Genomic DNA, 11,326 nt, shown 5'->3' with positions numbered 1-11,326 from the left:
TCGTTGTTTAGCACTTCAAAGGAAGAGAGAGAGAGAAGAAGAGGAGAAAAGATAGAAACGGGGAGAAAAACAGAATGTGAAGGAAGGAAAGGCAGAGGCGAAGCAGCAGAGGAACTGAGAGGAAAGTGTTTCCCCTAGAATTTTTTTCAGGCCTGGTGGTACCCACCAGAAAAAAGAAAAACTAATCTAACGAGGCGCGCGGTAGAGATGCACCGATCCGCCTACTGTAGGAAGTGAATGAGACAAAATGAGAAAAGAGAGGAGCGAGAGAGAGGGAGAGACAGACGGCAAGAAAGAGAGAATGAAAGAGAGAGAGAGAGGTGGCCATGTTTGAATGCAAGTGCTTTATGCTTGCACAGCAGCTTACAGTAAGTGCCAAGCAGCTAGCCCATCCAAAAACATAAGACTCTGAAACAAGTCACATGACACGTTTATTTATGGGCTGGTACAGGACAATAATGCCTTCATGCACTTGAGTTCTGTTAGATTGATTTAGTGCAGAGTAGGTCTGATGCATGCTGCTCCACCCGATCCAAAAGCTTCCTCCAAAAACTCAACATTTTCTTTCTCTTTTTCCAAATGATCATGCGATTGGAAAAAGAAAAGCCATTAAGGGTTTTGTTTCATGTGCTGTTATGGTCTCATATTCTTCGTATGGTGCATTTCCTCCTCCGCCCTCAAGATGACCTCTCCCTGTGGCAGCAGCATCAGCAGCATCAGCCCACGTAGGCATGGAGCAACCTTGTGGAAGACGTTGGCAGTGGGACGGCATCGTTTCGCAAACTCTATTGGCAGCTCACTGATTTGACTCACAAAGACGCCTGTGTGTGTGTGTGTGTGTGTGTGTGTGTGTGTGTGTTTCTGCCAGTCACAAACGGGTCGAACAGAACAATTCAAGGATGAAAATAACACGCATGCCATGCTGCGGCACAGAGAGGACATTGGTTGGGGAAAAATATCTGCTTTCATGGAGATAATGAAGAAATATGAGGTGCTCTTCACCCTGATCTTCACACCCCCCCCCCCCCCCCCACCGCTCCACCATGCTCCTTAATTACCTGTCACAGACTCTGGCTGCTGTGACAATGAGAGGCCGCTAGTTAATACATGTAGCAGTAGAGGCCGCTAGTTAATACATGTAGCAGTAGAGGCCGCTAGTTAATACATGTAGCAGTAGAGGCCGCTAGTTAATACATGTAGCTGTAGAGGCCGCTAGTTAATACATGTAGCAGTAGAGGCCGCTAGTTAATACATGTAGCAGTAGAGGCCGCTAGTTAATACATGTAGCAGTAGAGGCCGCTAGTTAATACATGTAGCAGTAGAGGCCGCTAGTTAATACATGTAGCAGTAGAGGCCGCTAGTTAATACATGTAGCAGTAGAGGCCGCTAGTTAATACATGTAGCAGTAGAGGCCACTAGTTAATACATGTAGCAGTAGAGGCCGCTAGTTAATACATGTAGCAGTAGAGGCCGCTAGTTAATACATGTAGCAGTAGAGGCCGCTAGTTAATACATGTAGCTGTAGAGGCCGCTAGTTAATACATGTAGCTGTAGAGGCCGCTAGTTAATACATGTAGCATGTAGAGGCCGCTAGTTAATACATGTAGCATGTAGAAAGGAGCACACGTTGGGGGTATGATTGCAATTCAAATCCAAGCAGAAGTAGGTTTTGCTAAAGGCTTTGTGTCATTTCAAGAGGATTAGTTACCTAAATGGCCAGTGCCATTTCGTTGATTGTTTGGATTTTTGGAAAACCATTACTATCGTCTCAGCAGATCGCATGTTCATGCTCCTGTTAAGCGACATATACATATTCTCAAGATACAAATGGGAGTGCTGCATTGGGTCAAGACATCAATATAGGTTAGCAGAGTAAAAATCAGGTGCTCTTCCAGGATGGGGCATAATATACGTAGATACAAGATAAAAAAGAGGGAGCTGTCCAATGTGATGAAGACTCTTTGAGTGGAAACGCGTTGGTATCCCTGCTAGAATAAAGGATTTTTAATATAATTCAGAGTGCCTCGGATGTCTCCTTTTGCTGCCTCCAGCACCTGGGGAATTTCCTGCAACCACACTGGACAGCTACCTCTTTTTTATCTTGTATATACATATTCTCTTTTATTGCACTCTGCTCAATGTCCTGATGAATCATTCGCGAAAGCTAAAGGTTAAAAACGTTGTCCTCTAAGAACACAAAGATTTGCCAATAGGATAGTGGAAGTTCTACCCTCAAGAGTCTCAGCCTTAAACAGGCTGCTATTGAATAAAAGAATAAACTTTACTGTAGAAAAGGGACTTATGAGGAATATTTCTAATCTTTGCTGAACTTCCTTTTGTGTGTTTGTTTGTTTGTTTGTTTGTTTGTTTAAACAGAGGTGCCACCTCCTCAAATACTTTTAACTTCCCTCGCAATGACAGAAAAGTAAAAAGCTATTCGCAATGAGTGACAGGATCGGGGCCTATACGCCATACTAAACTGTATATTTGCATTCGTTCTCAATGATGTGTGTACGTGAGCTGGCAGACTGATATAATAACAATGCACAGCACTCTGATGCAGTCTTGTTTGTCAAGTGGATGATGCCACATTGATGTTGTTCACAACGTTAATCACACTCTGTCACAGCATATCGGGGAAAGGCCACATTTCCTGTGCAACTGTCAACAACAACAACTAACAAGCAAAGTGTCTGCTGCTAAGCCTCCGCTCAGCCAGTCAGTTGCTTGTGCAAAGTCATCTTACTATAGGCTTGGGCAGTATATAAGGGATGTAAGGGATAGAAATCCCGACGGTATGATTTTCAATAGGTAAAAAAAAAAAAGTTTCCGATCTTTTTTGTTATATAAGATAATATTATGTACCTCACATATTCACTTCTATTCAATGGTACTTGACAAGGATTGTAGGAGGAGGCACACATTGGTGACACTTTTCATGTATATAGGCTACCTAACTTCTATTCTATTCTATTTGTATTATTGTGGGGTTTTTTTTGGCCTACTAGGCCTAGTCACCCGCATCACATCATTAGGTAATTAGGGCAATCACCTAATAATAAGAAAATCCGGCTCCATCATCACTGATGACGACGTCATCACTGATGACATCATCACTGATGACATCACAGATGACATCATCACTGAACTATAGCCTCAGCCTTAAGACAATCAATTAATCTGCCCTAACTAAAAAATGCGGCTCCGTCAGGTCACCCGCACGGGTGCTCTTTACACTTCCTGAAAGTTTCAGCCCAATCGCACCTAAACGGCATAGCTGTGGCCGAACACAGAACCTGAAACAGAGCCCACATACTCAGTTGTATAGATATAGATATATTATGTTGATACTATGTTTATATTCTTCCCTATCTGAGTGTGAGCAACTGTAGCATGACCTAATTTCCCCCCAGGGATCAATAAAGTTATTCTGATTCTGATTCTTAATAGCCAAGCATACAGGTGTTACAAGCAACACTATTGTTTCAAGACCACTTTAAACTGAGCATGTTACAGGCTTGCCCATGATGGAGTGTTCATTCCGTTAATTGAGGACATTTGTTATTACATTAATGTTTTCTAACATAAAAGCTGCAACATTGTTTCTATTGATGGACATGAATCTATACAGGAACTTAGCCAACAGAATAATTATTTGGAGGTAGAAAATAAACACTTAACACAATTGGCTGGTTACACGCGGAGCCCCCCCCCCCCCCCCACCCACACACACACACACCCACACACACACACTGATGACACTGATACAGTCATACCATATCTGTCAGGAAGGTATGAAGGTATGAAGAAATAGATACCGCCCAAGAATAAATCTGGCTCCATAAAGGGAGTTGGGAGCCACAATGAAGCCCAGCAAGCTTTATAAACATGAAAGACTGCACTCTCATGAACCCCCCCCCCCCCCCTCTCTGTCTCTCTCTCTCTCTCTCTCTCTCACACACACACACACGCACGCACGCACACACACACACACACGCACACGCACACGCACACGCACACACACACACACACACACACACACACACACGCACGCACACACACACACACACACCAGGGTGACCGAGTCTGCTGTGTCACCATGGGATCACTCATCAGCATTGTGGGAACTGGGTGCTAAAAGCAGCTCCTTTATAAATGCCTTGTGCATATGAGAGGCTGCTCTGACAGCCACAGACGTGCGCTGGCGGCCATTAAGCTGAGCTATCCCTTGTTATTAACACATGTCATGGCTGATGTGCTTTAATGGACAGTAAAAAGGCATTGAGACACTCTCTAGTGAGAAAACAGCCACACTCAAACTGCCACTTTGGAGAAGAAGTACGGACAGCCTCGATAAATGAGAGCGCGCAAAGAGACACAGAGATAGGAAGCGACTGAGAGATCTATTCATCTCATCCTAAGAATTATCGCAGATGTCATTAAACTCTATAGTCAGACAAAGTAAGAAGACTTAAGGATGAGAGTAAGAAGATATAATCTATCGAGTGTTATCTTTCTCCTTCTCAGTACTTCAAGGGTGACAGTTGTGTTCATGGCTGGTTTCCAGAGTCAGCCACACACTGCATGAGTGTGAAGAACATGTTTCGAGGGCTCAGGCTTGATCAGAAAAAGCAACAGTTGCCGTGTTCCAGATTCAATGTAGACATTGTGTCAGCGCACATCAAAGCTCAGGGAAACGATTTTAAGCGTCCTGTGGCTTGTCTCTCAAAATATACAGTGGAATCTGTTAGTGATCACGGTTATCATCCCCTTATATTGATCAAAAAGATTTGTCCCCGAATAATCATTCCCATACACATGCTGCTTCAATAATTTGCTGATCAATTTTGGGTGATGCCACAGCTGAGAACAATGGAAAGAATGTTTAAAACTACACTAATTTTATTATTTGACTTACAAACTGCCAAAAATGAGCCAATGAGATACAGCAGCGATACTTGATGAATGTCTGTCTGTATGTGTGTCTGTCTGTCTGTGGAGAGATGGCAGCGTCTCTGTCTATGCGAGACCACTGTATTTGAAACAGCTGGAGGCCTATCTTATATGGATTTCTAAAGTCAATAACATTCAGTAAATAGCGAAGTTGTCCGTTTCATTAATTTATATGTACTGTATTCATGTAATAAATATACAAATGTCAATTAGACGGTAATCTGCATGAGAAATAGATTTATTTTGTGTGCTTATAATGATCATCTGCTTAGCGCTTATAGTGATCAATTTGACCCGTCCCAAAGTGATCACTATAATAGGAGTCCACTGTATGTGGCCCTCCACACAGTATTGGTTAATCGAGTAAGTTCACTCAGCATTTTTTCCGTTCACCTAACGATGACAGCACTATCATGCTATGCTATACTGACAAGCACCAAGCCCAAACAATGCAGGCAGACGTTTTCAGATGGTAAACAAAACCCTTCGAGAAGCAGCTGGCCCCGAAGCTATTTTCACATTATCTAAGCTGGCCCCCATTCAAAAAAGTTTGGACACCTCTGGCCTATAGCAATTTTGAATTCCATTCATACTGTGATGCATTTCTTTCTGGCCTGGGGCAGCGTTTTCCACGGTGACAATGCCCCTTCTAAGAACAGATGAATGGTCATTTGAGGAGAATTTGGGAACAATTAAAGGTGGTGACAAGGCATTTAAACAGCCACAGGTCCCAGGAGGCAACCACCTCCATCACAGTGATAATGCTGGTGATTAGCATTGTTGACCCCACTCTCCAGGAAATGAGATGAGCCAAAACCATGCCAACAAAATAAATAATCCCACAGCATTACAGTGCCAATATGACTGAGGTCAGTCCTTTACGCTGGTGTCCTCATTATTTGACTTTACCCTGTAGGTCCGTGTCACAGCAACACCTCAATATGACCCGCTACTAAATACATCAGACACAGCCTGTAGGTGTCCGTGTGGTGCAGTGTGCTATTCTGGTAAGTGCTCTAGAATCAAACATATTTCAACACAGCTCCACTTGGCTTCACAACATACACGCGCTTCATGTGAAACCTGTCTGTGCGTGTGGTGGAGTTTGTACTATAACATTTCCACAAGAAATAGAAAATGTTGGCAACTGATCGCTAGTTGTTTCGATTGGTGGCTTCTCCAAACAAGCCCCGCATTTAAGAAGATTCAGCTACTTTATTGTCATGATCACGCAACAAGATGTACGCATCTTCTGCATTTAACACAACACTAGGAGCAGCCTGTGGACAGCCACAGCACAGCACCCTGGGACCAAATCCAGATCCTTTTTGGGCCAGTGGTCCAGACAGGAGTACTACCAACCCTAACATACATGTGTTTGATGGTGGGAGGAAACTGGAGCCCCCAGCAGAAACCCACACAAACACGGTAGAACATGCACACTCCACACAGAGAGGAGCGGGGGTAGAACATGCACACTCCACACAGAGAGGAGCGGGGGTAGAACATGCACACTCCACACAGAAAGGAGCAGGGGTAGAACATGCACACTCCACACAGAGAGGAGCGGGGGTAGAACATGCACACTCCACACAGAAAGGAGCGGGGGTAGAACATGCACACTCCACACAGAAAGGAGCGGGGGTAGAACATGCACACTCCACACAGAAAGGAGCGGGGGTAGAACATGCACACTCCACACAGAAAGGAGCAGGGGTAGAACATGCACACTCCACACAGAGAGGAGCAGGGGTAGAACATGCACACTCCACACAGAAAGGAGCGGGGGTAGAACATGCACACTCCACACAGAAAGGAGCAGGGGTAGAACATGCACACTCCACACAGAAAGGAGCAGGGGTAGAACATGCACACTCCACACAGAAAGGAGCAGGGGTAGAACATGCACACTCCACACAGAAAGGAGCAGGGGTAGAACATGCACACTCCACACAGAGAGGAGCGGGGGTAGAACATGCACACTCCACACAGAAAGGAGCGGGGGTAGAACATGCACACTCCACACAGAAAGGAGCAGGGGTAGAACATGCACACTCCACACAGAAAGGAGCGGGGGTAGAACATGCACACTCCACACAGAAAGGAGCGGGGGTAGAACATGCACACTCCACACAGAAAGGAGCGGGGGTAGAACATGCACACTCCACACAGAAAGGAGCAGGGGTAGAACATGCACACTCCACACAGAAAGGAGCGGGGGTAGAACATGCACACTCCACACAGAAAGGAGCGGGGATGTGCTAACCACTGAACCACCGTGCCATGCATCATTTGCCGTCCATTTTTCTCTTTTTTTACTTTTTCAAAGTAAGTGACTTGTAATTGAATAATTTGCAGGACACGTCTTGCTCTGGATATACACCGAGTTCTAAGAATGTTTAGTCGTACTTGAAAATTGATATTGACATCCTTAAACCAATGTGACATGTCCACTGTTGCTAGGTAACCTATCACACTCAACTCAAATAATAATATAGGAAGGGAAAGCCTCCACATAGGAAGACATGCAGGAGCAAAGAGACATGGAGCAGGCACTGTGTCAAACACAAAGAGACATGGAGCAGCCAGGCACTGTGTCAAACACAACTCATGTGATGGACTCTAATGGACTGGTGTGAACAGGTGTTTCAGCACCATCCGCCTATTGCATGTTGGGATAGGCTTCAGGATTAAGCAGGTAAAGTGAACGGATGAAACGCTTGAGAGTTTCATTAAAAGAATCATGTTTGATTTCATTGTCAAGTTCATTTTGAAGGAAATGTGCAACACGTTCTCACTCCGAGCACGTAGCATATTGGCGCTTTGTCCCGTCCCTTGTGCGTCACTTGTTACTAACATGGTACCCTTGAGCGACCCATGAAACGACTTGGGCTTTCCGACTAAACTCAATGCAAACCCATGGAAGTAATCTTTGACGCTTATGGCAACTGCTCCCACATTAGCCTAACTGCTCCCCCATTAGCCTAACTGCTCCCCCATTAGGGTCTGGGGGGAGGTTAGGTTTAGGCGTGGGGGGTGGGAGAGGTTAGGTTTAGGGTTAGAGTCTGGGGGAGGTTAGGTTTAGGCATGGGGGGTGGGAGAGGTTAGGGTTAGGGTCTGGGGGAGGTTAGGTTTAGGCATGGGGAGTGGGAGAGGTTAGGTTTAGGGTTAGGGTCTGGGAGAGGTTAGCTCCTCCAGACCCTAATGGGGGAGCAGTTGACTAATGGGGGAGCAGTTAGGCTAATGGGGGAGCAGTTGCCATAAGCGTCAAAGATTACTTCCATGGGTTTACATTGAGTTTAGTCGGAAAGCCCAAGTCGTTTCATGGGTCGCTCAAGGGTACCATGTTAGTAACAAGCGACGCACAAGGGACGGGACAAAGCGTCAATATGCTACGCGCTCGGAGTGAGAACGGGTTGAAATGTGTCATGCTGGAGTTGATTATTTTAATTATCTTGGGCCCTACTGTCTTGAACACCTACCACGGTGAGGGGGAGAGGGCTTTGGTTATCTCCTGACGTCAGCACAGCTCCATATTCCAGACCTAATTTACTTAAACCACTGGGTGTATGTATGTCAAATGTATATATGTTGTGGAAGGAATATGTAAATGGTGTATGTATGTAATATGTATGACTACTGCACATTCCTGCTGAGTGCCAATAAAATCGGCAACACATTTTTCAGATGCTACAAACCGTTAATGAAGCCTGTAGTGCTGAGGAAGCGTCTTTAGTGCCGGCCTAGGAAGTGAAAACAAGTGCAACATGGCACTTTCTTAAATGTCACAGTGTCATTACTGTCATATCATGCTTTGATAAAGGCTAGGCTCGTTGCGCTGTTGCACTGATTCGTGCATTATCCTCGTGGGGGGCAAAGTACTAAATGTCATCTCTCGCTGGAGTGAGAGCGCCAGTGTGTTTTAATCTCCTCTGATCCCTTGATCTACAAAAGCAGTTTGAAGACAAAGAAGAAACCTGATTGCTTAGATAGCCGCAGAAAGCCTTGCAAAAACCTTTTTCTTTTTCTTCCCCTGGCTGTTTATACGTTTATTTCCACTTGAGAATTAAACACCTATGTGATATGAATTAGTGAGCACTTCAAACTAAAAGTGCGCTTACAAAATGACACTCACTCCCTTAAAATAACTTACAACGATTTATGCAGTCTCGGCAATTTCTCCTTCCATGGATATATCAAACTTGGCTTTATTTATAGGATCTGTTTCAGAAGCCCTTACGATGACAAAATAAAGAAGCTCACAGACTGCTGATGATGGACGCTGCTGCCCCTCCTTGTCTGGTTGTGGAGTCAGGAGGATCAGGGCAGAACATCTCAGATGGCTTTGAGGGATGTGGCTCTAATAGGACTCGAACACTGCTTCTCGATGTCATCTGCGCCAGCAACGTTGCCAAATGGCGACGAGCGAGAAAGAGCGTAAAAACCGCTGTAATTGGCTGTGAAATCATCCCTGCGACCTGCATGCGAGACATCCCCACGCGGTCTCAAAAGTAATAACCTTCACGATGTTACAGTACGCAAGGCTACTCACCCGTTTGTCCGTCCGTCCGTCGTGCCCACTGAATACACGCAGCGCCAAAAATGGGGGAAACATTTCTAAGAGGGCCCCTGTTGTGGGTGTTATGATGATTGTGCTTGCCAACTGGCTTTCAGATGCAAATGGCTTGGTTTTGGGGTATAAATAGCTCTCCAGCTTCTGGTGCTATCAGAGGTGTCAGGAGAATTGATATTGGAGGTGCACTGGGGGAGGAATGAAGACACAGAGCACATTGTGGTAAAAAGGTTGTCTGCTCAAATGGATGTCCTATTCAGTGCTGAAGCTGTTTACAAGCCAGGAGCAGAAGGAAGGAGAAACAACAAGAACAAACAAGCCAAAACATGATTATTGATTCAGGATATATCTATTAATACTGGTAAATAAAGCGTCTGTTTTGTTTCCATAATAATACCAGCAGAGTCCATTGTCTAGAGCCCAGGACTAAACAATATTAGATGAAGCTGGAGTCTACCCCTCCTATCCGTCATCTCCCCTGACTATAAAAAAAAATCTGATTTTCAGCGATATACTAATACCACATGAATAAAGTCTGAATTTTAATCAAGCAGATGCAGACTGACCCGGATTCATTCTAGTCTATCGCAACATGATTACTGACATTCAAAATAAATCATTCGGCGATGCATTACTGAATGAATGCACCAAATAGCTACGAGAATCGATAGGGCCACACAGAAGGCATGTCAAAGCGCGTGACTAATGTCTTATGATGACCGTCTGTTACAAGACACCTTTCTCTCTCTGTGACAGACACTGACCAATGAAACATGGATTTTCCAGTGCTGGAACACCGCGACCGAAATATTTTCTGATCTGACTTTAAACAAAACAAATTAGTTTGAAATTGATCATCTGCTATCATGTTTAATGCATACAGTATGAGCCTAGCCATTCCCTCTCTAGAGAATATGGCCTTGTGGTACAATAATGTGAAAGACAAAGTAATAGTTTACACTCTATAGCTCAATATGATTGAACTGTCTGTCCTAATTCCATTGATACAATGGCATATACTGTCCCCATCATATTATTGTGATTATACTGGAATATTGCGATTGCGATATGCAATACGATTTTAGTGGGAATGGTCATTTTTGTATTTTATTTTCATCTATAAAAATGTGATTTTTTTACTGGTGTCTGTAGCACCAAACAAACATGTTCCCTTACGTCTGGAGTATATGATTTCTAGGATGGGGCATCTCTGTAAGCAGCATAATGCTCCATTTAACTATGTTGTGACACTACCTTTATCAAATAATTGCATGCTCCTGCGATTTGCATATTTGCACTTGGCCATACGGTGATTGCGATTGCGATGCGATTAATTATGCAAACCAACTGTATATCACAGTCTTCATCGGCTAAGCCTTTAATAGGAATTACATCACCAAACACTTAGAAATGCCAAGCCAAGGAGTAATTCTAGTCATTCCTCTCACCTCCTCATTCAGCTCTGCTGTGCCACAGCCCCCAGATACAGATAAGACTCCTGGCTTTCCTGCTACATATGGTACTCCGCACAAGTTCTCAGTTCAACGCCTGAGGTCGAGTCACATCTGAAAGACACACATGATGCAGAGAGAGAGAGAGAGAGAGAGAGAGAGCTCATATTAAACCCAATCCATCGTAACATTGTGAGGTCACCAGATGCTGTTATACTGTGGGATCTGATAAAGTACTGAGTGGGAGCAGATAGTTAGCTTTAAACGCATATATTGTTCCAGTTTTAATCAACTGTCAGCTCTCTGCAAAATAATATTATTTTCCGTGAAAAAAGTACATTTCATTTCC

The sequence above is a fragment of the Poromitra crassiceps genome, assembly GCF_964638095.1.
Source record: "Poromitra crassiceps genome assembly, chromosome: 14".
Lineage (NCBI taxonomy): Eukaryota > Metazoa > Chordata > Actinopteri > Beryciformes > Melamphaidae > Poromitra > Poromitra crassiceps.
Note: the sequence above shows the minus strand (reverse complement) of the source record.